General features: G+C 39.7%; 1 protein-coding gene across 7 annotated transcripts in view; it reads left to right on the top strand.

Annotated features, from left to right (window-relative positions):
- nfia (nuclear factor I/A) overlaps nucleotides 1–27975 on the top strand; it is a 153912-nt gene that overhangs the window by 41032 nt on the left and 84905 nt on the right. The gene's annotated exons all lie outside the window — the stretch shown is intronic.

Here is a 27975-nt window from a genome sequence, read left to right as displayed (position 1 = left end):
CGTGGTATCTGGCAGACGGCAGGTTGCAAAACGGGAGCGTGTGAATCACTTTGACTTGGTGAGAACACAAAGGCCCGGAGCCTTTGAGCTTTTTGTGAGGATAAGTACGACACAGTCACAGAAACGCGTTTCCCCGCGGCCCGCCGAAATCCTCAGTTTTGATGTTCTGAAAGCCTATTCAGCAGGGAGCGTCCTGCTAACATCCTAATCTGCGAAGTTAGGTTTTCTTTTTGATTCGATGGTGAATAAGAGACGTCAGCGAGAGAACAAGAGGAAGAAAGACGTGGGAGTCTCTCTCTCCTCATCTCTGACCTGCACACAGGCCGATCAGGTTTCCTCCTCTGTCTTATTTAAAGCAGTGGAGCATTGCTGGAGCCCCCTTGATTAAAAGCCATCTGAAGAGGGCCTGACCTCATACACAGATGGTGAAAGTGGGGCTTCTGAGAGGAGCTAAAGTCAGTAATTAAATTTATCCCACAGTCTTGCCAGGGCAAAGGGGTGCAGGCCAGCAAACACACCCACTTCATCTAGACAATAGCAGAGCTACCTATCAGTATTAGCGGACATTGCTGGAAAAGAACATTCAAATTCAATCCAAGTAACCAGAAAACTCAAATAAACTAGCGGAACAAATGACTAGTTTTTCATTTAGAATTTCTTAATGTTTGCTGTATTTTTTTTCCTATATTTTTCTCATTATAGAGTGGTGTAGGGATGATGTCAGAACCCGGAAGTCTAATTCGCTGCTGGTTCCTTCAAGATTTTCCGGTTTTTATTTATTTATTTTTTTACATAACTTGACGATACTTTGACGTTTTGTTCTACAACGTACAATGCACACACTCACACTGCAAACTGTTTTATGTAGTGACTTATTAAAAGTTTTCAAAAATGAACAAAACTGCTTCAAAATGCACGTTTTTGCTATGGGTATGTGTAATTTACGTTGTAGAACAAAACATCAAAGTATTGGTAAGTTATGTTACACACAAATCGAAAACCCCCATTATTATATAGGAAAGTCTTGAAGGAACCAGTGGCGAATTAGACTTCCGGGTTCTGACGTCATACCTGCACCTCTCTATATGTAAGTTGAAATTTTTACTTCTCAGTTCTTTCAAAATTTCTTCAATATCCTCACCATTGTTCAACAGTTTTCAATAATTGCCCTGTAATATGTAAGTTTAAGTTTGTATTTCCCAATTTTTTTCAATATTTCCCCTCAGTTCTTTCAGTAGTTTAAAAAAAAGCAATATTTTTTAGTTTTTCCTATGTGTCATTTTAAAGGGTTAGTTCACCCAAAATGTTTAATTCTGTCAATAATTACTCACCCTCATGTCGTTCCAAACCCGTAAGACTTTTGTTAATCTTCGCAACACAATTGTTTGTTTTTTTATGAAATCTGAGAGCTTGACAGCTACGCAACTGACACTTTGACGCTTCAAAAAGTTCATAAAGAGATTTTAAAACGAGTCTAAATTAATTGAGCGGTTTTAGTCTAAATTTTCTGTAGAGACTCGATCGCTTTATATGATGATTGAATTTAGGCTTGTATTTTTCAATTCTTTCAATATTTGTCATTATTTTTGCACTAATGATAAAAAAAATTTAAATAAATGTTCAATTGTGTTCTCATAAAATGTACTGTAAGTTTGAGTTTGTATTTCTGAATTTTTGCAATATTTTAATATTTTTGCAATATATCCCTTGGGATATGTGTTTGAAAAACACTTTCTAATTTCAATAGTCGTGTGGTTTATTGTTTTAGTCAGATGTAGTAACATGAGAAAGACAGAAATGTGTGTTCACTGAGGCCTGGGGACATGCAACCATGGCTAATTTACGGCAGGAGCACTCCACACGTGGGCGAGGTCACGGCTTAAGATGTTAGGGTCGTGACCCCATCTTCAAGGCATTTGACCCCCTAGATAAACATCCACTCCCATTAGCAGCCAGTCAAGCGGAGGGCAAGCTTTGGTTTTGGGTTGCCCTCTTGACCTCCTGTTAAAACAGGTGGTTTTGTTTGGGCCACAGAGTGGTGTGCCATTTAAACCAGCCGAAAGGGGCTAATAGCCGTGGAGACCCAGACTAGCATTACACCAGTCATTGTTTCCTTTTAGCATTGGTTGATTAGAAGTATATGGATATCAGGCAGTTTGTTTTTATTGTTTGTTTGCAAAATTGTAGAACCCTCTGATCTTAGGTATTTTACATTCAGATCTCTGTTATTTATTTATTAAGTTATAAGTTCACAATTATTTCCTCACAGGTTTATTATATTTTTTTGTTGTTGCAATTTTAATGTACAAGTTAACTTTAAATTAGTTTTAAATGTTTTAAGTCAAAAAGAACAAACTTCTAGATGTGAGATTAAGATTCAGCTCCTGTTCAAATTCAGGTATAAGTCTAAATTATTACCCTCGTTGAGAAAAAAAAAAAGGGTATTGTGTTGTCAGATAATTAAATTGATGCATTAATGAGTGCTTATTTTGATGAAAAACTCAATTAGAGTTCTTTGAATTCATTGTCGTGATACTTGTTGTGAACTGTAGTTGTGTCTCATTGCAGTGTTTTCAGTCTCACTACACAATGGAAGGATACCGCTGGAGCAGATAGATAACAAACGCGAGACCAGGCCCGTGTGTACATTTCCAGCCAGGCTGATAGATATTTATACTGGACTTACCTTAATTGACCCAGAGCCACATCGAACAAACCGTTTGCGTGTGTAATGTTTGTAAAGACGTCTGACCCACTTCCATGTGAGCTCTTAAACAGATTTACTGTACAGTGTGTCTTTCAAAACTAGTTAGCTCTGATGACGCATGCTCGAGGCGCCCTGTCATAAGTTTTGTAAATTCGTATTAAGTTCTGGGAAGTCGGCTGAAAGTTTTTGCAAGGGCCGAGGCAAAGCCGGTCAAGGGCTACAGTAAGCCGGTGGTTCGTTGATTTAAAAAAAAAAATTTTTTTTATGCCAGTAACTGAATCCGCTGATATCTTCAGGCTGACTTTTGGCACATCTTGTGTTACAGCCGTTTTATATTTCTCTTCCTTTCCACAGGCTGAGGAATAACAATAATTTGGATCTATTTAAGGCGATTGTGGGATAAACCACAGCCTTTGTTGTGGTTACTGCAGTACACATTGTGGGCTGAGACCTCCCCACCCCCTCGCACCCATCCTCCCCTGCTTTCTGCCCGCTAAATCCCACCGACCGGCCCTGTTACTGCAACAATGACCATGCCACTGTGCTCTTTCACACAGTACCATTCATTAAAAATGAGGTTGTCGGCCATTCATAAAAATACATTGTCATGTTATGACTTTTCTGCCCGGATTGTGCAAACTAACCCCCCTCCACCACCTTGGCAGAGTCGCAGTGATGAAGGACCAGCTCGGATCCAATAATGGGATTCAAGCACAGTCAGTTTTAATATCATTGCATTTGACCTCCTTTTGAACCTTTTTTTTTTCCTGCTGCAATGTGATTGGATTAAACGAAGCAGATGGTTCTGGGATGGGAAATACTGTAAGATGTTTGTTGCGCAGCCACTTGCCTTTAGTGGGTAGGCTAAATTTCTCCTAAACCTGATTGCGAGGCAAATTCGTGTAATCCGTTTAATGTGCATTGTCAGTGCCGATCTTTCCTAGCAGATTTGGACAATGTTAGTTGGCGCCCAACGCGGGGTTTTTAGATGTCAACAATGTCGACTGTGCATTAATGCATCTCTTTCAGTGTCGACTATTGTTGTGCTTCTAAAACGATTGTCTTTCCTTCTTTTCCAATGTGCAAAAGATGCAAAATTCGTTTAAAATGCAGCTCATCACACTCCATTTCCTCTCTGACATAACGGCGGCCTGGGGAGCGCGGTGAAGGGTTTCGAGAACGGAGGCAGTGGGCAGTAATCTAGAGCTGGCGTGAGCGGTACACCTGTGCTCTGGGCTTACTGCTGTCCCCCTGTGTAGTGAGGCAGGAAATGGTAAGGGGGGGTTGGCACCAGTCAATTTTTGCTAATTAGTTTTGTATTAACTCCTCAGTCGTCCCAGCGCTCGGCCACTGAGAGAGAAATGGGCCCCGTGATGGGAGCACGGCTATTTTTATTTTTATCCTCCTTTATTCACACATTTATTTAATGCTGCTTGTGTTGGAGTTGCTACAGATGACTTTGGTGTATGAGAATGAGTTAAGTAGGCCCGTATGGAAGCCAAGCTTTTTGCGGATGCTGCGAAATTTGGGATTTAAATAGCGTAAAATGTGTTAGGTCATGTGTGAACTTGAATTGTTGTCGAAATACCAGCAAATCAGCTCTGGCAGTTTGTCAGCTTAAAAAATAAAGTTAAATGCTGGAAAAGGTACGCAATGAGGGTATTTGTTAACAAAGCTGTAGGATTTGAATAGTTAGAGCGTGTATGCAAACACTTCTTGTTTTGTTGTCGAAGAGTTTGAGCCATTCGCAAAAGAACCAATGCAATCTCTCCACAGCGTTCAGCTTGCGACACTGGAGTTTGATCGGCATTTTAGTGCTTATGCACGAATGGTAGCAGTACGGATAAACGATGGAAAGGCATTGAACGGTTTATCAGGTTTTGTTGTTTGTTTCTGCTTTTATATTCGCAATTCTACTTGTGGTTACCGTTTCCTTTCGTCCACGTTTTTTTGCAAACGCATGGCTCGCAACGAGGGAACTGTACGCAGCGTCTGCTAACGGATCAGACTGCTTTAGACTTCCCGAGAGTAGACATCTCGTTCATTACAGAACAGCAACTTTAGCTAACTTCTGAGAATGGAGCCTTTGTGAGTGCATGCCATTCAACAAGAGTGCCATTGTCTTAAAACCCAGCCGGCAGCAAACGAGGCATTTGCGAGGCCTTTGCCGGGAGAAACTTTGATTGTATTAGGTCTTGATGAGGACTTCATTTGAATGGTGAGCAGACAGCTCATGTGTGTCTCAAGTAGAGTAGGAAACATAGTTTTTTTTATTTAGCATTACTCCACAACAACACACTAAATTTGTCAACTAAGCTGCATGTGACACATTTGAATTGAGATTTTATGTTTAATACGCTGTTAACAGCAATTTAACAAAGGTGAAAGACCTTTACAGTCTGTATCGGCCCAAGTGATAGGCAGGAATGTCCATTCAGCACAGAACGAATGTCGTAAAACAAATCCCAGCCAGCAAAAGCCTCTTAAACTGGGTTTAAACTGACAGACTGAGCTTGCTTCATTACTAAATCTCTGCTCAAACTGGATCTCTTCCTCGTCACGTGATGTGAAGATTGATCTGCGTTAAAGTGCCAGATTGGTACGTCACTCCCTATTGATCAGTGTGTTTGCAATGTTGTGCAACGTGCGTCTGGATCTCACAAACCAGCACACTTTATGTTGGTAAACCATTTTGTAAACACAAATTCACCATGATATTTAACTGTTTGCCATAGTTGGCGCCCTAGTGATATCATGAAAGGCCCACTCCCACTGCCAAGAGAAGAATGCAGGCCCAGTGATTGAGGCAGGGGCGGCATTGTACAGCGGAATATAAAGGAGAGCGCAGACATGAAACAGGACAGCTGTGACTGTCTGTGGGGGAAAGTTGCTACAGATGGTAAAAGAAGTGGAAAATAAACTACCGTATGGCTGGTAAAATATAGAAGAAAGGCTGGGGGTGTTCTGCCGTACAGGATCCTCTCATGCCGTTGTTGTGTGCGTGTTTCTGGAATTTTATGCGTGTCTGTGTTAAAGGGAATATGTTACCACAATTGCTTGGCTGTCCCAATACCCGTTATGCCCATCTGCTGCTGAGCAATGCACAGATTTATCGCTTTGCGTGGTCTGTGACTGACATGTGCTAGTCACGCAAAATCCCTCCGTTTCCACTGAATTTCATTACATTATTTTTGAATTAGGGATATTAGCACAGTTATGGATTTGAGTACTGGAGTATATACTGGAGTGTCTCCTAACTTTAGGTGTCAAGTGTGCTTTTTAGAGCAGTATTTGCAGTATTTCTGAATATAATTGTATTTTAGACTGTACTGTAGTATGTTATCCTGCCACAATTGGACTTCAGTTTGCATTCAGGTTTAGACATGGTGTTTCTGACCTATCACTCCAACAAGTGAGCCATTTTACAATTACAGTAAACACATTTAAGGGACCATTAGTCTGCATTTCCACCTTTAAGAAAATAATCTGAACTATAATGTAGTAAGTAAAGATCGATTTTACCGATACCAATTATTTTTAAGCGCCTAATAACAGATATGTAAAAACGTAACTTAATTTCTAACAATAAAAGCATAATAACATTTTGAATGCTTGGAAAATATTATTATGATGATGATTATTATTATCACTGAAAATAATATGTAGAGATATCTGTGAAAAATATCTGTACTTTTAAGTAGTACTAAAAGTTTGTCATCTCTCGATCTGTCTAATATATTTATAAATAGCAAAACCTTTTAGTATTTTTCTTAGAATTGCAGCACATTTGCCAAACAAGGCTTATGCTCTCTAAGCAAGGTTGTTTGGTATTTGTTGTGTGTTTTTGTGTGTGTGTGTGTGTGTGTGTTCGTTCATATTGTCAGATGTTGTTTTTAATTATTGAATGCAGGGGGAGGGGGTTGGGCTAAGTATGGAATTGACTTTAAATTATTGAACTATTTATCCCCAGAACTGCCCTCAGTCCCTCCATCTGTCTGTTTTGCAGAAATATAAATAAATAAGCAAATAAAGATAATAAGGCTATGGCACACTTCTAGCCAGACCCCGAGTTCTGGCACGATTCTGTTCCTTATTTCTGAGGCGCCCCTTCAGAAAAAAAAACAACAACTCCCAATTAGCCTGATCTGGATAGAATGTAAACATCGTCCTTTTAGTATCATGTTTGGAGGAAATTCAAATGTCGTAATGAAAGAATGTAAAATATTTTAACCTCCAACCTGCCCCTTTCAGTAGGCTGCCGTCCATCAACTCCCAGGCCAAGCGCAGCAACATGGGAAGGGATATTTTTTGCCCCCACCATGTGTTTGGTGTTTTAAATAATGTACTTAAAATGATTTGTCTTCATTTATTCAGTCGGAAACTGAAGATACTCTTTAATTAGCGGTGATAAGAGCAGGATCTCTAAATCATTCCCTTCCGTCTAGTCGCTCCCGGACTCGCCGAGTGAGTGAGTATCACTCATTAAGAAAGAGTTTTAGGGGGCATCGATCCATTAGTCATGCATCTGAATAACACTAACACAGAAGTTTTTGTTTTCGCACCAACAAGGGATCGTCGGGACTCGTTAAATTGATCACGAAGCGCGTATTCTTCGAGGCTGCATTTCACCCACACTTCCAAAACTGTTTTCACAGACAAAACAAAAGCACCACTTGATTAGCTGTGAACCATCTGGGAACGGGAAGCTGTGTGACCAAGCTAATTGGTTCGATTTGAAAAAGAATGGGACAGACCCTCTCGTCGCATGCGTGTTTGAATGAGACCCCCTAACTGCAAGTTGTGTTCCTCACCCCTCCCTCGTCACTTTTGTTATACATTCCTGGTGATGAGCTCCAGTCTGATGCGTCGGCGCTGGGAAACCTCTTGCTCGTGGGGTTTATATTACTTCACAGTTGGGAAACAGCTGGCGCGGTAGAATGTGGCACTGTGTTGGGAAATATAGAATATTGTTTAGAGATTCTTTTGTCAGTGCTAATCGAAGTTGACAGTGTTATTAATGGGCCAACAGTAGTTAAAGGCATGCAACGTGTGATCTGTTGATAAGTGGAGGGCTCAATTCACAGTGCCACCTGTCGGCCGTGGTCATTACAGTGATTTTACCACAATTTAGAGATGTTTGGCAGACAAACAGAAATGTTTCAGAATTCAATTGGTATGTAGTCATAAGCTGTTCCCAACTAAGTTGGGAATTTCATATGCAAATGATTTAAATATTGCAAAAACTGTTTGCGAATAAAGTAGTATTTACATCCCGTGTGTTAAAGACAACCAAATCGTGTCAATAGTAGTTAATCATCTGAGCGACTTATTCAGTCATTTTTTTATTTATTGACTTTTTTGATCATCTAGGAATTTATTCGGTAAAGGCGTTTCCATAGTAATTAATGCGCAAGTTTTTTTCATATCAAAAAGTAAAAAAAATTCTCGCATTTTAGAAAGAATTGTTTTTAGCTCAAATTTGGTTTCCATCCAGCATTTTTTTAAAGATATTTTAGATGTTATATATTATTATTTATTTTATTATATACTTTTTATATTTTAAAATATGAATATATTATTTCCTTTTTATCTATTCACTCTATATTTATTGTAGTTTTGCCGCAACTTCAATAGTAATGTTATTAATCTGAGCGAATTATTCAATCACAATTATTTGTGCATATTTTGTATTTTTCTCTTGTGCATTTTTTTTTCAGATTTAGAAACCTTTGTTTACATTGAGCATTTTTAAACATATATTTTAAATTTTATGTATTTACAATAATGCATAAAGTTTGTGTGTATGTGTATATACGCGTGTGTTATATACTGTATATATATATATATAAACCTCGTGTACACATAAAAGTGTATAACAAACCCAGCGCTGGGATTGCATTATCTGTGGTAAAGGCGATCGCTGTCTGCCACACTTGTTAAATACACATTTCAGCAGATAAAAGTCAATATTCCAAGAAATGGTACAGGTATGGAGCACTTCCTGTGGGAGATGCCAGACATGAGCCTCCCACTCATAGCTGCAACTCACATTTGCTGCAGGCCATGCTTTGCCCCACTGTTGGGTTGGGAGGAGCCAATGTACGGTTCAAAGTCAGGAGCACAGAGATAAGACAACAGTCAGACTGAGGAACTGTGTACTGTAACCAGCCCAACTGCTCCTTTTGTGGCCACACAGGCGAAAATGAGCAATTAGGATTTTTACCAGCTCTTGCCCTTCACTCCATTCCCCTTATCTTTTTTTATATGATATCTTTTCTCTCTGTATAACATGTAGAGTTGCGAAATTTGCAGCAATTTTTGGTTGATCAGCTAGCTTGTATTTGTGTTGATTGCCTCTCCATCTCATTAACCAAGACTTTAAATATTCCTATTTTCTAGAGATTCACTGATATCGAGTTTCTGGGCTGATAATGCTAGCTGCTAATTTACCCTTTCAGCTGCTTTTTAACTGAAACTGCAACAGTTTTCCTGTATTACGTCATGAAACAAACATAATATTATGAAAGGCCCTTTCATTCCTTATAGCAGACAAGTTAAATGAGTTAAATGACGAAACAAACATAAAACAAAATGTAACAACAAATGCAACGCAAGAAAACATCAAATGAAAGGTTTAAATTAACCCTAGCTTAAATGATATTTTAAACAGTTTTCTTTTAATGGACAATCATTTTAACGTGATTAATGAAAAATAAAGTTTATTATTTTAAAAAGTAATTTGATTATACTAACGTAATAAAAGAATCTGAGCTAATTATTCAGTCACATGACTTCGACATGACAATCATCTAAGATTTTATTCAATAATGGTGTTTCCATCGTTGTTTATGCGCATGTAATACCTAATGAATTTTTTCGTCATACATGTTACAGTGTTCAATTGAACAAAATAATTGATAGTTGCAGCCCTAGATATATTTTTTTTAACAGTTAATAATAAAGTTCGCAGAGCAAAATAACATGCAAAATAACAACACTCAAAATTATGGCGTAAGCAACAAATCATCGCCTAGAATTATCAGCTGAAATTCCACTTTTGATCTCCAGAATTATCTGTGAATAATACATTGGCTACCACAGTTGGTCTGTAGATTGTGAAATCATTTTCACATAGTCACATGCTAACATGCTAAAAAACACTCTAAATGATGGCGTAAGCAACAAATCACGATCAGCTGTAATTCCAATATTGGCATCATAAATAATAATCATCTTTTTCCACAATTATCTTACAATAAAACACTGATCATCACAGTTGCAGTGCAAAACCCAAGCCAGAGAATGTCCTGTTGTCGTATCCTTTCTCTGGTGGCAAACACACACACACAGGGACACGTGCTGCTCCGCTGTTTCCTCTGTCCTGGGGATTCTTCTGCCCGCCGCTCTGCGGCTTCCTGCTAATTAAATTCCAACGCTGTCCATTAGATGGATAGAGTGAGCGCGCTGCTGACTCAACACAGGTAGGGCAGCACGCCGTAATGGGAAGAGGAGCTCAAGTGCCCAAGCAATTCATTTGGACCCCATTTTACACATCCCTGGGTCACCACATGCTTTCAAGGGTGGAGAGAGTGAAGAGAGGAAGCGGAGAGGGGTGTATAAGCTAATGTCTTCCAAATGCTTTAATTCAGAAACAGACGGCACACGAAGCTGTGTCCTCTAAAACGTGCCGAGGTCGGAAACGCCTTTACTTGCATTTGTGTGGTCAGCAGTGTACGGCATTGTTGGTATCTGACGTCTACGGTTTTGTATTGTCGCTAAACCATCATAATACCAGCTTTTAAAAATGATTATTTTGGTTTGCAGGCTGAAAACAGACCTTTTAACTTTTCTCTACTGGATTAGCTAGGAGGAGGTCATCGAAAGGGCTTAAATGAAAAAGCCTGTGACCAGTAAGGGAGCAAGCGACGAGATGAAGTCTGTAATTTGGTTGGTCAGAGTTTGGATGGAGTCCCAGACTGACTTGGTTGGATGCAGTGCTGGATACTACGCCGGGCATGGAGGCAGGGCTGTCGATATGTCATATGCTTTTACACACTTTCATGTCAACATCAGTATTTGCTTCAGTCAGAAGCTGAGTTGACTGAATTAAAGGAACATGGGGTAGAAACTGAATTGCCAGGGTTGTTTATTTCAGTTCAAGCCTGAAATATCACCCTCTTCTTATTCTAGATGCAGCCAGAATTATTTGGACACATTTTCTCTCAGTGCAGCTGCAAAAGAGATAAAAAAGACAACAAAATCAGATATGATAATATTACTGCAATCAGACCTACAGAAAGTTTCACTTAATTAAATGCCTTGATATTTAAAATACTTATTTTGTTTTGTTTTGATAAGGGACTGCGAGTACTACTGGCAAAAATGGATAGTAATCGATTAAGGAAAACAGTTGTCAGCAGTTTTCATTATTGACTTTTTTTCATCCCAACCTGCAGCCCTAGTTTTGATTGATTTATGCATACTTAAAAAATGTATACCTTAACCAATTACGAATTCTTTTAGCATTTTAATGACACCGAGTCCTTGTTGTGTTTCTTTTGCACTTTAGCCGCATTTACGCATTCCCATGAACGAAAGCTGCGGCGAACAAAACGCTGATTGAGCAGGAAAGAAACATCGAAAAATTAGAAAAAACAACAAAACTTTCCCTTTCCTCCTCTTTTCACATTAGCATGTGAATCGCCATTCATTCATTTATGTTCCATTATAACCTCATGAGTGGCTGTTTCTATGGGGCCGGCCCAGCGAGAGTTGCACACTAAAGCTTTGGCAAAGATTTAGTGTCAAGCGAAAAGAAACTTCTTTTTTCCGTGCACACCTTTTTCTCCCTTCAGCATCGGTCAGGCCGAGGTGACATTATGCGTCAGACTATCGCTCAGGCAAAAAGCCACAATATGTCAGTGCCCTGCAGGGAGGCACAGGGCACAAGTGAAGTTGGGGGGGTTCAGTGGTGATTGAAGAGGGAGGGGTACAGCTGGCTCCCCCAGCCTCCCCATTCCCACACTCCCATTCCAATGGGCTGGTTTGTACTGGTATATGCTAATTCACCGTTTGCCTAATTAACATCTAATTTGCATAACTTGTTGCATCCCCCACCACTTTTCCAAAACAATGCAGGCCGACTGAAGAGACCTAATCCTAAGCGTTTCTCGTCAAGATAAAAGCAATCTGCAATTTTAACAACCCTTTTCTGCTCCACAATTAAAGCGGCCCATTAAAAAAACGGCGTTGAGATGCGTACGTCTCCTCTACAAGATGTAACATAATGTGTACTAACTACACATCATGACATAATTTCATAATAGAGTATGTCACACTCAATGTGGAAGGCTTTACCTTGACTCTCATACTAGACAATGAGCATTTTATAATGCTTCCCTAGTTTGTTTTTTTGTCCCCAGTCAGGCCAGTAGTTCAGATTTCTAGTTGCCCTGCCAACTTTTTCCATTGGCCCCAACAACTTTTGCTAGTAAATGGTATATTTCAACCCATTTTTACTGATGCTATCAAGACAAAACCTTTTTAGTTTTAGGAGTTGACAAGAAGGATTTGCAAATGTTGAAGTTTTCAAGGCATAAAAATGCAAAAAATCCTTATTGTTGAGCCATGCCTTCTATATTTAAACTAATCTTGGGTGTGAAACATGAAAAGACTGAAAAGAAAAAAACAGCCATGTTCTGTCTATTAAGTACCAAATGCCGGTTTGGCTGCGATAAGTATGGAATGTAGGAGAAGTTTTAGTATTCTTGTGATTCAAACCATATGCGTAGCCCTTCGTTGCTGGCGTGCTGTCATATCCCGCAATGAAGCGTCAGGACCACAGTGCTTCTGGCTCCTTATACTTGACGTTCAGATAAACCTCAGCTTTTCTCCAAAAATTCGAGATGCACATACTCCAAAAACCTCTAATTTTAATTCTTGTTTTTGGATGCCATCTCTCGATGCGTAGGCCTCTGAGTGCTCGAGGTCATGTTCCAGCGTACGTGCATGTATGTTTCATCAATCAGAAAGCCGAGAGCACCGTTCGAGTTCGCTAGACAAAATAACCGCCGCGTTTGTCTTCTGTTGCATTGAAAGTTTGCGCTTGCTTTTTTCACTAACCCACCACTGCGGTTATCCCGGGGCGAATGCCACAGTAATATTTATACCCCAGAAACTGGGAGCAGATACATTTGTTCCTCTGGCTTCTCTTTACGAGTGTTGCACAAAGACTGGTGGTGCTTGAGGTTTTGAAAATGAAAGGGAAATGAGTGGGGAGTGTTCTGGTCTGGCCTGTATATTTTCACAGGCCTTCTGCACGAGGACCGCTGTGCCTCTCTGCGCTACCGCAAAACACATGAAGACAAGTGCTCGGTTCTCCACCCCCACCTCTCCAGCTCCTGACATTTCCACAGTGATTCAGCATACGGGTGCTTGGAGAAGGAACAAAGTTTGGTTCTAGTTTCTGCTTGGGATAGGCCTCTAGGTTTATTTTCTCGAGCCACAGAAGTCCACAGGAGAATGAGGAGGGGAGGGAAGACAATGAGTCTGCGTGACCAGGCCTGACAACCATAATTCAGCTGCCTCCCTGTTTGTTTTTGTCCTTAGAGAGATTCCTCAGCGTGCTTTCATGACACCGAAAGTTACTGCGCGCTAGAAGTTGAGCTAAGCAGTCCGCGGTGTGTGCTGTGTCTGCTTCAAGGGTTCAAGAGAAGACGCTTTAGGTGCTGTAAGACCAATTAAGCAGCGTCTTTCATGACTGGCTTACGTAAACCTCCAAAAGCCCTTTTAGAGTCCAGCAGCTCCCTTTTTCTAGTGCTAATCAAACCTCAACACAAGCAGCTCAATGTTGTGATGTGTTTCACAATGGCACTTCATTCAGTCCCAACTTCACACAGAAATAAACCTCAGTCAGCTTCAAGGATTCGTCTTAAATTCACATTTTGTACGATTCTCTTTCTTTTGAAGATAAGATACATTAGCTTGATGGCTTCCACTGTGCCAGGCCTCGATACGAGACTTTCTTTTTGGATTAATGGGATATGTGGGGTCTGTTCAAAGCGGTCAATGGAATGACTGAGTCTTTGTGTAATGTGAATTCATGTATTCAGTTATCAGAACAGCATGAGTCATTGATCTGTTTATGGCTATATGATTCGGGACGGTCGTCCTAGCGAGAAAGGATTGTACTGTAAATATCCGTCAGCTCGACTAATATCCGAGGCAAATGCTCTCTTCCCCCTCAGGGGTCCAGCCTGAGACTTGACTCTATTTATGCATGGCTGGTGAGATGGACGTGGCACCAGGATGACCGGTTCACCCTGGAGTGTTAAAGAATGCATTACAAACAGATGATTGTTTTACTTGTTTGAAACGTAATTGGTATTTTCTCACTTGGACCTGCCTTAGTTTATGACATAGCAATCTTTTTTTTTTTTTTTTTGCCATTTTTAATATACAGAGACAGTAAAAACCAATTGATTCAAATATATTATTGTTATATATTTAAATTTTTATTTAATATATTTAATATTTATATAAATAAATATATATATATATATATATTATTTTACTCTTATGTAAAATGTATTTATTTAATTATTATTATTATTATTATTATTAAATCTGATACTTGGTGGCTTTCCACCTAATTTGAGGTGTTAGATGGTCCATAAATTGATTGCCATAATTTTGTTAATAAACTAATTGTAATTGACTACAAGTGCTAATGAACTAACATTAAATTAACACTAACATTAGTTTATATATATAAACTACATAATTATAGCTATTACATTTATATATTCTTAATATAAAAACAAATATGTTTTAAATATAATAATTTGTTTTGTGTGGATGTCATTTCTATTTTTATTTCATTTGTGTGTGTGTGTGTATATATATATATATATATATATATATAAAAAAAAATATATAATGATTAATGTCATACTACTACTAATAATAATAATAATAATGAATACTACTAATAATAATTATTACTAATAATTATTATTAGTAGTAGTAATATTGTTATTATTCAGGTACTTCATGGTTTCTCCCAAATTTGAGGTGCGAGGTGATCCACAATTTGTATTGTAGTCGCATCGAAAAAAGTTGGATAACCTTTATTTCTCAAATACAGAGACTTCAGATAAAGTGTTACCAGCTCACTAGCTGTTCCTCACTGTGCTGGCACTGTTTGCGATTCATAGTTGCCTAAAAATAAAAGCGTTTGTATAGGAAAGCCCATAAAGTGAAACATGAGGACATGATTTGAGTCAGTGTGATGTCATTAGATTAAACTCCATAATTAAACCGAGTGCAGCAGTTGAGCGCGCCGGGGATGTCACAGAGGACAGATCCGCAACAAACAATGGCGAGAGAGAGAGAGAGAGAGAAAGACACCTCTCTGGTGTAAAGGAAGATGTTTGAGAAGATGCCGCTGTTGTCCCGCTCAATATTTGCACTATACAGAGGTCTGTATCCTCTCAGCTCTCACCTTATTTGCTCGGGAAACATGGAATTATCTCCTTTTCCCCCTCCGTCCCCCTGTGCAGCACATGATATTTAATCCGTCATCTTTGTTTTCAACAAACACGGCGCAAGCTGTTGCTGGCAGGCCATGAGGCTCAGGGCCCATCTGGAAAGCGGGCCGTGTGCAGGGGAATTAGAGGGGAATTTAAGTAGGGGTTTGCTTGGGAAAGCCTGATAACAGTGCAGTACCATGGCCTGTTGGCATCACTGTGGCTTCTCTCCTCCCCCCTTCCCAGCCTGCGATGTATTATTGATGCTGAAGAGGGGAGGGGTTTGATTTAGGCTTTTGTTTTTGTTTGTTGACGTTGCTGCGTCGTTTTGTGTTGGGCTTACCGTTTCTCAATAGTGAGGGATGGCAGGGGAATCCCCTGGTTTCTCATTCTCAAGATATGTTGGAGCTAAAATGGCTTTGGTTAAAGTAGCAGCGACGAACGCATATGTGAGATCGATCAGCTGGCATTAGGTTTCCGTCCCTGTCCTCGTAATGCATGACGGCCTGTGATGAATGCGGACGCACCAGTAACATGTGCGTCTCAGCTGTAGTCGTTCCCATGACTTGAGCCTCCTTTCAGTGCTCTATCAGCCACCGGGCTACATGTTTCTCAATCTGTATCAGGATTAAATTGATAGAACATGCTAACGGTGGGCTCTTGAAGTCCGGGCTTTAGTTCGGATTCAAAGGATTAGCTTTTGATTTGTTGAAATTGATTGGAATTAGAATCATTGCGACTCGGCGTGCAAATAAATATGGAGCTTGATTCTCACGGTTTAATCCGGGGGAGAGAGAGAAAGATTATAACGGTTTATTTGAACATCTGTTAGCAATGAGGTTTCGATTGTAACTAGATTTTTTACCTTATTACCAGGGAAATGCTGTAAATGCCTATTAGACGACTTATAATCGCCGTTCTAACAGCTACATATTGCAGACATTAATCTCAGCAAGGAAATTACTGACAAAAAATTTTTATAGTGAATTTTTACATTTTGTGAATGACAACAAAGATGAAAAATTTCATTTTACACTTTCATATCAAATAATTGATTTATTATTATTATTTCAATTTACATAATACTATACAAAATATGAAATTTGAGGAAATCAAAGGAAAATTAATGACAAAATTTAAAAGACATTAAGTCAAAAGACATCAAAACTATGACTAGAACAAAAACTATACATATTAAAACAGAAAAATAATGCTTTTTTTGTATAGTCATGGATTCTGTCAATGATAACGGAGATAAGACGGAAAACACACATCAGTAGCTCACGTTTTCACAACAAAGACAGTTATGGGTGTTGCCAAATATTGATACATTTAAATAATAACAAAAAAATTGGTTTAATTTTGCGTTGTTGACATAGTTTCATGTCAAAATTATTATATAAATAATATAATATTATTATATAAAAGTTATATTTGTTGGCTAAAATCTGATGCCATTTTAGTGCCATTTATAGTAAAAAATGTATTGAAATAATTGAATATGACATGACATAATATTGACCAATTTAAAATATTGACAATGTGTAACTGTGTTAGTATTAATTTTTTTGTAACCATTGATCCATTTCTTGGCTTCAAGTCTGTCGTTTCTACGCTTACCGTGAGGTGCAAGAAATACCCGTCATGTGTTAAATTTTTCGCTGCCTTGGGGCTCAAGCTACTTTTGTTCTTGTGGCACGCCATGCCAAGTAAACCCATCTGCATCAAAGTGTTATCTCTGTGTTTCTGTCCTGAGCCTTCTGGCATTGCCAAGCCATTAAACTGTATCTCCACGCAGCTGAGCCTGTTCTATAGCCGTAATAAGCGTTACAGCTATTTATTAGAGCATATTTCTGCTTTATTTATCAGTAATCGGTTGTGAAGGTGCTAGCTTATAAAGAGAACCAGATGTAGCACTCGTTTTTTTTATGCCGTTATTTCTATGGTCTTGTTTTATTGACTTGTGTTTGTTCTTTTGAGGCTCATTCAGTTCAGATCATCGAGCAATTCCTATAAAAAAGCCGCGTGAAGTAGTGGACGATACGGTGAAGAGTTCCTGCAGGGCTGTGAAACTTTAGAGGCATACGTGACAAATCCCCAAACCTTCTTCCCCCTTCTCTCACGCCCCTCCTTTTCCTTCCCTGCACTCTTTCACCCGAAGAGGGGATAAGTCTCTGATGAGAGCCAGACCAGTTTAACTTGCCCCACCAGGAAAGCTTTTTCCCATCCTTCTCTTTCTCTCTCCATGTGTCTTCCTTCTTCTTTCTGCATCGAACCTTTGTTTGCAGAAACTGGGTAAAGCAGATGCACTCCTCTGGAAGACGCCCAACTCTTTTGGGGGCTTCTGGGAGCTGACTTTTCGGCTGGTTTTACCCCGGCCACATTTTGCCTTTTGCATGTGCGTTTATATATGCATATATGCAAGTCTGCAGTTCATTCGTGAAAGCCGTAATTCTGATGCAATCTTTGCCGAAATTTTACTGCGCGCTCCAAAAAAACCTTTGCAAACACGGTAAATGTTTAGGAAGAACGTCTAGTCAAATCGAGGCTGGTTTTAGGTTAACTCCAACCTGTATCGGATTCATTTTCCTCAGGGGTTCGTTTTTTATGTTTCACTATTTTTAACTTGACACACCATTTTAAAAACATCAATACATGTGACTGAGTCTTCACTGCACACTTTCGAAACAATCTTCGCTAAACACATTAAGTGTTTAGGAAGAATGTCTAGTCAAATCGATGCTGGTTTTGGGTTCAACTAATCCTTATCGGAGGCACTTTTAGGGGGTATTTATGTAAGACACATTCTTGAATTGAAAAACAAGGTCTCTCATTTTTATGTAATGCTGTTTTTAGCTTGATGCACCATCTTAAAAATATCCATAAGTGTTTGTCTACACATCCCACGTGAATTCGTGAATTCCAGGGTAAATTTCACATGAAAAAGGCTTTGCTCATTATCATTGGACGCTCCAAATAAACCTTCACAAACACAGTAAAAGTTTAGGAAGAACGCCTAGTCGAATGGAGGCTGGCTTTGGCCTAACCTAACCCATGTCACATTCGTTTTTTGGGGGTATTTATGTAAGACACATTCTTGTGTTCAAAAGAAGGTCTCAGGGTCTCGCTTTTACATTTGCGTTATTTTTAACTTCACTTCAAAATATGTTCATCTATGCATCCCACGGCCACGGTTGATTCATGAATGCCGGGCTAAATTTGACTTGAAAAGTCTTTGCTGAAATATCATCGCACACTCCAAAACAACTTGGCAAAAGTAGTAAATGTTTAGGAAGAATGTCTAGTCAAATCAAGACTCAAGGTTTTGAGTTCAACTAAGCCTTATTAGATTCTTTCTTTTAGGGGGGAGGGGGGCATTTATGTAAGACACATCTTTGCATTCAAAAACATGGTTTCAAGGTCTTGTTTTTACTTAAAAACATCCATTTAAATGTGTATGTTAAGACTTTAAGTTTTATTTAACTGCTAAAGCTCCGAAATGTTAATTAAAGGCTAAATCTCCATCTACATAAACTAGGTTATTGACTTGTCACTTGTTGGACCGTTGTGACCGAACGTGGCAATTAGGAAATGAGAAGTCCTCTGCGTGCGTTTCCAAGCCATTTGGAGTCAAGATGATGCACTTTAGACACACTCTCAGACACCCATCGCTCACTGTAAATCCTAAGCACTTTAAGAATGCTCGCCCGTGGTGGGGGGTGGAAACATAAAAGCGGGATCAACAGAAGGGTTGCCTGGTAACAGTAGACAGCGGTCACAGTAGCTCATGGGAGCCCAGACGAGGCGCGGGGTCGACCCTGTGCCCTGACGTGACCCCCTACTGACTTCAAATGCCGACAAACAATCCTCGTCACAAACCTACAGGTTCAATGTGATCATATTACTGCATTCACTCTAGCATCATTATAATAATAATACATTTGTTTATTTATTCATTTATTAATTATTTTATTTGGTATATTCTTGTTTCTTTCTAGTTTTATATTTTTCTCTTTTATTCAACTGGGAATTTTATTTTGATATATATTTTTTATTTTTTATTAAATTTTTATTAAATTTAGATTTTTTTTTACATGTTTCAGGTTTGAATCGGCAAAGTTAGTATTTTATAATATAATAATTTATTTATTTTATTTATTTATATTTATATTTCATTTTTATAATTTTTTTCAATTTAAAATGTATTAATTTCTAATTGTTATTTTTATTATACTTTTAGCTATTTTATTTTGTTTGTGATCATATTTATTTATAGTTCTATAGTTTATAAACTTTTTATGTACTTATTTATTTTATTAATAATACATACTGTATGTATGTATGTATAAATATATATGTTTAGATTTTTACATGTTTTATGTCTCTTATATTTTATATAAGGTCTTAAATATAGCATTATTATTATTAGGGGCCAAGCACCGAAGGTGCGTAGGCACCTATTGTATCTGTTCCCGTTCCTATTATTATTATTATTCTTCATTTTTCCGACTGGGAGTCTATGGCAGCCCATAGAACCACTTGCGGGAAAGTTTTCAAATTTGGCACACTGATAGAGGAGAGTCTGAACTATCAGCATAGCAAATTTGGAGTCTCCAATTCATTCCCTCTAGCGCCACCAGCTGTCCAAAGTTGCACTCATGTTTATGCTAATAACATTTGAACCACAAGGGCTAGAAACAAAATTATTTTTTCCTCTGATTCCTTAGTTCAAGACGATCCAAATGCACCATATGACGTCATTTTCCGTCATAATAATTTTTCCGCCATTTTGAATTTTCCGAAAAACCTACTTTTTCGAACTCCTCCTAGGCCGTTGCTCCAATTTCCACAAAAATTGAATCAGATCATCTTCAGACCATGACGACAAAAAGTTATGGAATTCGTATTGATTCGTCAAACCGTTCTCGAATACAGCGCAAACAAATTATACGTAGCGCTTGCGAAAACAGACACAAGCCTCTATCTGCTCAACACTTTATCATATTCAGACCAAACTTGGTACATATCATCACAAGCATGACCTGAGGCTACATGCTGCGTTTCGGCGCAGTGCCACCTACTGGTCCGGAGATATGAAAAATGGCTGTTTTTGCTTATAACTTCTGAATGGTTTGTCCAAAAATCATAAAAGTGGTCTCGTTAATTTCAGGGCATCATGCCGAGTCGACTGATATCCAATCTTCCCAGATCAGTCATTTTGGCTGTCGGCCATTTTTAATTATGTGCTAAAATGCTGTATTTTATGAACGCATGTACGGATTGTTACGAAACTCGGTATGGGTCATCAGCACGATGTCCTGAAAGAGCCTGAGAAGTTTCGAAACAGCGCCACCTAGTGGTAATTTTTTTTCCCCAAATGCTTATAACTTTGGGTGTGTTCAACTTATTTTCACAAAAGTCATCTCTTTAGACTCCTGAGTCGTTGCCGAGTCCAACGATACCAAACATGCTAGGTTTCGCCTTACGGTTTGTGTAGCGTTGAGATTTAGCGCTTAAAAAGCATTTGGCTATATCTTCGAAACCGCTAGTCCGATCGAGACGAAACCACCGTCAGAAGTTTGGAAACATAGGTCGATAGCTACACACTAATGCCCAAATGCCAAAATATTGATAATAAGGGGTAGTAAAATCCAATCAAAGTCATGTGTCAGTCATTTTTTACGTGTTGTTTCATATAAATGTCTATAACTCCGAAGCAAATTGAGATATTTTCACCAAAATTGACACACATATGTATGGGCTCACTCTGAGGACACACAAAAAAAATGGTGGGACTGAGCCTCTTGGTGGCGCTATAATAGAACAAAACATGAAATTCCCATTGACTTCAATACAGTTTTGTGAAATAAAATGCTTTACTAAACAAATGCATTGGTGTGATATTACGAAACTCAGAATGTGCCATCAACACCATCCCCTGAAGGTACCCAAAATATTTCGAGACAGCGCCACCTAGTGGTCAAAAGTTATAAAAACATTTCCAAAAAGGATAATAACATTTGATTAAATCTGGCTATTGAAATGCCACTGGTCTTAATAGATTCCTTGGGTCAAGCCGAGAACAAAGATACCAAGTTTTTCTTATTTGGCCGAACTTCCTGTCCGCCATCTTGATTTTCATTCAAAACCTACTTTTTCGAACTCCTCCTAGGCTGTTGCTCCAATCTTCACCAAAATTGAATCGTATCATCTCCAGACTGTGCTGACTAAAAGTTATGGATTTCGTGTCGATAGACGAAACCGTTTTCGTATAGCGCAGCAGCAAAGTTGAGGCATGATGGTAAAAGCACTATTCAGGCTTTATCTCTGCAATGCCTTGAGAACAAACTTTGTATGTGCCATTGTCACTTCATTCTGACCTCATCACATCAGTTTTGTAACTGCTCCACCTCTTGGTCGAAAGTGATAATCCATTAAATCATATTCTGAATGACTTTTTAATGATTTTTCAGCCATTTCGCCTAAAATCCTCTTTAAATGTCTTTAATTGCTCATTGTTGCAGTTGGTCTGACACCTTCAGCCATGTTGGCATATCCTGTCATCTGCTTGCGCTTGGCCCCGATAATTGCTGCTTGCAGCTATATTTATTATTATTCTTCATTTTTCCGACTGGGAGTCTATGGCAGCCCATAGAACCGCTTGCGGGAAAGTTATCAAATTTGGCACACTGATAGAGGAGAGTCTGACCTATCAGCATAGCAAATTTGGAGTCTCCAATTCATTCCCTCTAGCGCCACCAGCTGTCCAAAGTTGCACTCATGTTTATGCTAATAACTTTTGAACCACAAGGGCTAGAAACAAAATTCTTTTTTCCTCTTATTCCTTGGCTCAGGACGATTCGACTGCACCCTATGACGTCATTTTCCGTCATGGAAATTTTTCCACCATTTTGAATTTTCCGAAAAACATACTTTTTCAAACTCCTCCTAGACCGTTACTCCGATTTTCACGAAAATTGAACCAGATCATCTCCAGACCATGCCGACAAAAAGTTATGGAATTCGTGTTGATTCGTCAAACTGTTCTCGAATACCGCGCAAACAAATTTTACGTAGCGCTAACGAAAACAGACACAAGCTTGTATCTCCTCAACACTTTATCATATTCAGACCAAACTTGGTCCATATCATCACAAGCATGACCTGAGGCTACATGCTGCGTTTCGTCATAGTGCCACCTACTGGTCCGGAGATATGAAAAATGGCTGTTTTTGCTTATAACTTCTGAATGGATTGCCCAAAAATCATAAACGTGGTCTCGTTAGATTCAGGACGTCATGCTGAGTCGACTGATATCCAATTTTCCCAGATCAGCCATTTTGGCTGTCGGCCATTTTGAATTATGTGCTAAAATGCTGTATTTTAGGCATGCATGAACGTATCGTTACGAAACTCGGTATGGGTCATCAGCACGATGTCCTGAAGGAGTCTGAGAAGTTTCGAAACAGTGCCATCTAGTGGTGAATTTTTTTCCCCAAATGCTTCCAAATGCTTATAACTTTGGGTGTGGTCAACTTATTTTCACGAGACTCATCTCTTTAGACTCCTGAATCGTTGCCGAGTCCAACGATACCAAACATGTTAGGTTTCGCCTTATGGTTTGTGTAGCGTTGTGATTTAGCGCTTAAAAAACATTTGGCTATATCTTTGAAACCGCTTGTCCGATCGAGACGAAACCACCGTCAGAAGTTTGGAAACATAGGTCGATAGCTATACGCCAATGCCCAAATGTGAAAATATTGATGTTTAGGGGTAGTAAATTCCAATCAAAGTCATGTGTCAGTCATTTTTTTCGTGTTTTTTCATATAAATGTCTATAACTCCGAAGCGAATTGAGATATTTTCACCAAAATTGACACAAATATGCATGGGCTCACTCTGAGGACACATAAAAAAAATGGTGGGACTGAGTCTCTTGGTGGCGATATAACAGAACAAAACATGAATTTCCCATTGACTTCAATACAGTTTTGTGAATTAAAATGCTATAGTAAACAAATGCATTGGTGTAATATTACGAAACTCAGAATGTGCCATCAGCACCATCCCCTGAAGGTACCCAAAATATTTCGAGACAGCGCCACCTAGTGATCAAATGTTATGACAAAATTTCCAAAAAGGCTAATAACTTTTGAATAAATCTGGCTTTTGAAATGCCACTGGTCTTAATAGATTCCTTGGGTCAAGCCGAGAACATAGATACCAAGTTTTCCTTATTTGGCCGAAGTTCCTGTCCGCCATCTTGATTTTCAGTCAAAACCTACTTTTTCGAACTCCTCCTAGACCGTTTGTCCGATTTTCACCAAAATCGAATCGTATCATCTCCAAACCATGCCGACTAAAAGTTATGGATTTCGTGTCGATACACGAAACTGTTTTCGTATAGCGTAGCAGCAAAGTTGAGGCATGATGCTAAAAGCACTATTCAGGCTTTATCTCTGCAATGCCTTGACATATTGACACCAAACTTTGTATGTGTCATTGTCACTTCACTCTGACCACATCACATCAGTTTTGTAACTGCGCCACCTATTGGTCGAAAGTGATAATCATTTAAATCATATTTTGAATGACAATTTATGTGATTTTTCAGCCATTTGACCTAAAATCCTCTTTAAATGTATTTAATTGCTCATTGTTGCAGTTGGTCTGACACCTTCAGCCATGTTGGCATATCCTGTCATCTGCTTGCGCTTGGCCCCGATAATTGCTGCTTGCAGCTATATTTATTATTATTATTGATAACTGCTTAACAAAGCAAAACAATAATTGTATCTGGTGCCACTTATGTTGTCACGATACATCACACATCAGCCAAAAGAAGTTACATGCAGAGATGTATTTATTTTAATCAATTTGTTTTCCCTTGTTTATGCTAGACCTAAGGTGACTGTGACATTGGGCTTTTATTATAATATTTCTAGTGTGAGTTTGTGTCCTGCAGGAACAGGTAGGGTTCTGGAGCGTTGGCGCATGTGTGAAAGCCATGCCCCTGCACTGCAACAGCTGGCTAGCCAATATTAAAACCCTGCTGTCTTCCACAGCAGTGCTCCGCTCACAGCTGTGATTAGTGGCCGTCCGGTCTGTTCTGTAACCTTAAGCTCGAAGACCTCTGTGGACAGGACAGGAAGTGAGACCAGTAAGTTAGTCTGAGATGATACACGGGCACAGCGAGAAGGGGGGAAAAAGCAAAGCCGATTGATTTGATAGTTTGTTATCATTGGCCTGGGGATCAGCATGCTGGTGGGTGGGGGTGCTGAAGGGGTGTAGCTGATCCACCCGGTAAGCTGATAAATATTTAAGAGCGTTTGGAGCCAGAGGATGGTACAGTTGGAGCTCCTCATCTGGGTTCTTTAATTAGGACGCATTCTGCTCCAGTGCCCTCTGCCTCCCGCATCCAGGGAGACGTGGGGTAGAGAGAGAGGGGCAGCCTGGACCCTCATCAGAGAGAGAGAGAGAGAGAGAGAGAGAGAGAGAGAGAAAAGATCAGCACAAGTCTGCCAGCGTCTGCTGGGTGACATTAAACATCAACAGATGCTGTGCACATATTGCGGGCTGAGATGCGGCGCTTCCACAGGAGGCCCTCTTTTTTTATTTGTCGTAATCACAACATCCGTTCAAACAAATGACGAGGAGCAAAGCCCTGGAGTAAACAATTAAAAAAATGCAACTGAAATGAAAAACAAAGGCAACGTCGACCACAAAAAACCCCACCTACAACCCCGTCCAGCTGTGTTGCGCTCCTGTCTTGCGGTGACTATTTTTAATCAGCCCGGTCGTGTCCATGTTTGGATGGCGTAGCAGCGTAAAGCCACTCTGGATCTGGATCTCTGACGCCGGGTGATAAATCCGATATCTGAGTGTGTGTAACGATTGGTGGGGATTTTCAGAGAGCGCAGACCTCTGATGTGTGGCGTACAGATCAGTGTGTCCCACCTGCTGCTGCTGTTGTCACAGACCTGCTTGATCACAGGGTTTGATTCTGCACACAGATGGGCTGCTAGCTGGCCTTCTCTCCTTTTAACTGCTCCGCACAATCTGTCTATCTATCTATCTATCTGTCTGTTCGTCCATCGTTCTGTCTCTATCTATCTATCGTTCTATCTATCTATCGTTATATCGTTATATCTATCGTTATATCTATCGTTATATCTATCGTTCTATCATTCTATATTCTATCTATGTCCGTTCTTCCATCGTTCTGTCTCTATCTATCGTTCTATCTATCTATCTATCTATCTATCTATCTATCTATCTATCTATCTATCTATCTATCTATCTATCTATCTATCTGTCTGTCATTCTCGTTCTGTCTGTCTCCATCCATCCAATAATTTATTCTAGCTGTCGTTCTAGCTGTCTATCACACATCCATCCATCCATCCATCCATCTATCTCAAAGCTTTTAAACTTTCAAACACCATTTTGTCAAGCTTGTCTATTTAAAAACGAGTTGGGAATTTCTTAGAATTTCAATTTCAATTCTACCTCCTTGCGTTTAAATTTGAATTTCCGTTCGAATTAAGTTCAAAAGGCATTCTCAGTGCACAACCCTGCTCCTCACATTGAACCTGAATGACGCTGCCCTTCACTGCCACCCCACTGCGATGACCTCACACAGTCACTGCGTCTTTAAGTAATACTGCTGCGCGTTGCTTTGAAATGACAGCGTCCCTCTGCGTCTCATAAATGAGACTGTCACACGCCTTCCATTATTGAGGAGGCTTGCGGTACCACCTTCACCTGCGGATAGACTGTCAGAGGTGGACACTGTTGCGTACATCGTGTAAAGCTCCAGTACCAGAGGCTCTCTGCTTCTCGACTACTGGTTACAAGCCAGCGTGCCTTAGTCAGTGCGTGGAGAGTTTTAGTCAGGCTCGAAGCAGTGTTACACACGGGCAGTAAAGCTATGGGATGTGTAATTAAACAGAAGCCAACACAAAGGGCCCGGGCAGTGTGTGTGTGTGCATGTGTGCGTGCCTCTGTGCCCCGCCACGGAGCGCAGGTGGGTGGCAGAGAGCAAGGAGCTGCGAGAGGAGGCCAGGTTAAGCTTGCATTACAACTCATGAATCTTTCAAATCACCCTGCTCAACAAGTGCACGCCGTTCTTCCTTTCTCTAGCGCACGAATATCATTTTTTTAAAATAAATAACAGCTCAAAATGGAGGTATAGTAATTTAAGAACTTTCAGTAGGATCAGGGTATTGTGTAAAAACGAGGATAAGAAGGAAAGAAATAAATGCAAGCCGTATCCTTTGAGGTGTGCCCCTGACCTCCCTGCATCACTGTGGTCGTATTCACCGCCTCGACTGCAGCAATAAGAAGGCTTTATGTGCACTGAGCCCGGGGCCATAGCGTCAGGAGCTGAGGACCTCTGCACCAGGAAATGCTTAAGGGATCTGCTCTTTCGCACAGTCAGTCTCCCACGGACTCCGGGAGACCATTTTATCTCCAGTTGCTAGGATAACAACTCTAAGCTTCAAGCAGTCAGAAGGCCTGCCGGGCCCTTTTCTGTCAGACAGAAAGAATGCAACATTTTTTGAAGGGGTTTGTTATTAAAAATTTTTTATTTTAGCGGTTCATCCCTTATCTGAGCATTTTTCTGTTTGTTCCAAAATACATTTATAAAAAATTTTGGGTTATATTTTTGGAATAGTCCAAGTTATGGAGGGACGTATTGTTTGTCAACCTCTTATGCTTTTTTTAACGCCAGGGTTAAAAAGACAAAGAAATCAAGGTTCGGCAGGGTGAGGTACTAATGAAATGCTAAAATAGATAAATGAAAAGTGCGAGGGCCAGGGCGACTGTGACAGACTGCGCCATGCCAGGATTAAGTGGACTCCTCCTGTTCTCTTTGTGCACGTTTCACAGCATGCACAATTGGGTACGAGTCGCAAGCACAAGTGCTCCGCAAAAAGCTGCACAGCGGCCACTTTCGGTCTCCATTCTTTGGCCACGGCGAGACACGCTGGCCTGTAATTACGGGGCTCTTTCAGTCGCCCACAGACCCTTCACTCTGACCCCAGACACCTTGACAACATCAGCCTAACAAGAGCTGAGAAATACACTTTTTGTTAAACAGTCACTATGCTGCTTTTATCAGACGACTCACTCTCCCACACACAGGTTTGGTTGGTCTTCATGCAAAGGTGCAGCACACTTGACTTTTCGGTTTGAAGAAACCAAGGTTTGGTTTTAATTGGCCACATCCCACAGGAAGCTGAATTGGAATTAAAAATGTTATCTCTCTGTCTGTCTTCTATCTAATTCTATCTAGAATTATGTCCTTTGTCTCTCATTATGTGTCGTTCTGTCCATCTATCTGTCTGTCTGACTGTTTATCTATCTATCTATCCATTTGTCTGTCTGTCATTGTATCTATTATTCTATCACTCTGTCTATCAATTGTTCTGTCTATCTGTCTCTCATTCTGTCATCTATCCATCTCTCTTTGTCTTTCTGTCTATTTCTGTCTGTTGTTCTATTGATACATTTGTCCATAAGGCCTATAAACCTTCAAGCTTTTAAAACTTTCTTTGAAACTTTTTAAAAGTTGTATGAATTCATTTTAATTCTACTTACATTTTTGCGGTCATACATTTGCCGTTCGGCATGATGTTTGCTACCTCAGTTTATTTTCAGTAACTGGACTGGTATTTAAAAGACCTTGCAATGTAATTACAAATGGCGCACAACCCTGCTACAAAAACCTTTGTTGTT

The sequence above is a fragment of the Leuciscus leuciscus genome (genome assembly GCF_965113295.1).
Source record: "Leuciscus leuciscus genome assembly, chromosome: 15".
NCBI classification, from domain to species: domain Eukaryota; kingdom Metazoa; phylum Chordata; class Actinopteri; order Cypriniformes; family Leuciscidae; genus Leuciscus; species Leuciscus leuciscus.
The sequence above is the reverse complement of the archived record's forward strand: the minus strand, read 5'-3'. Positions and strand labels throughout refer to the sequence as shown.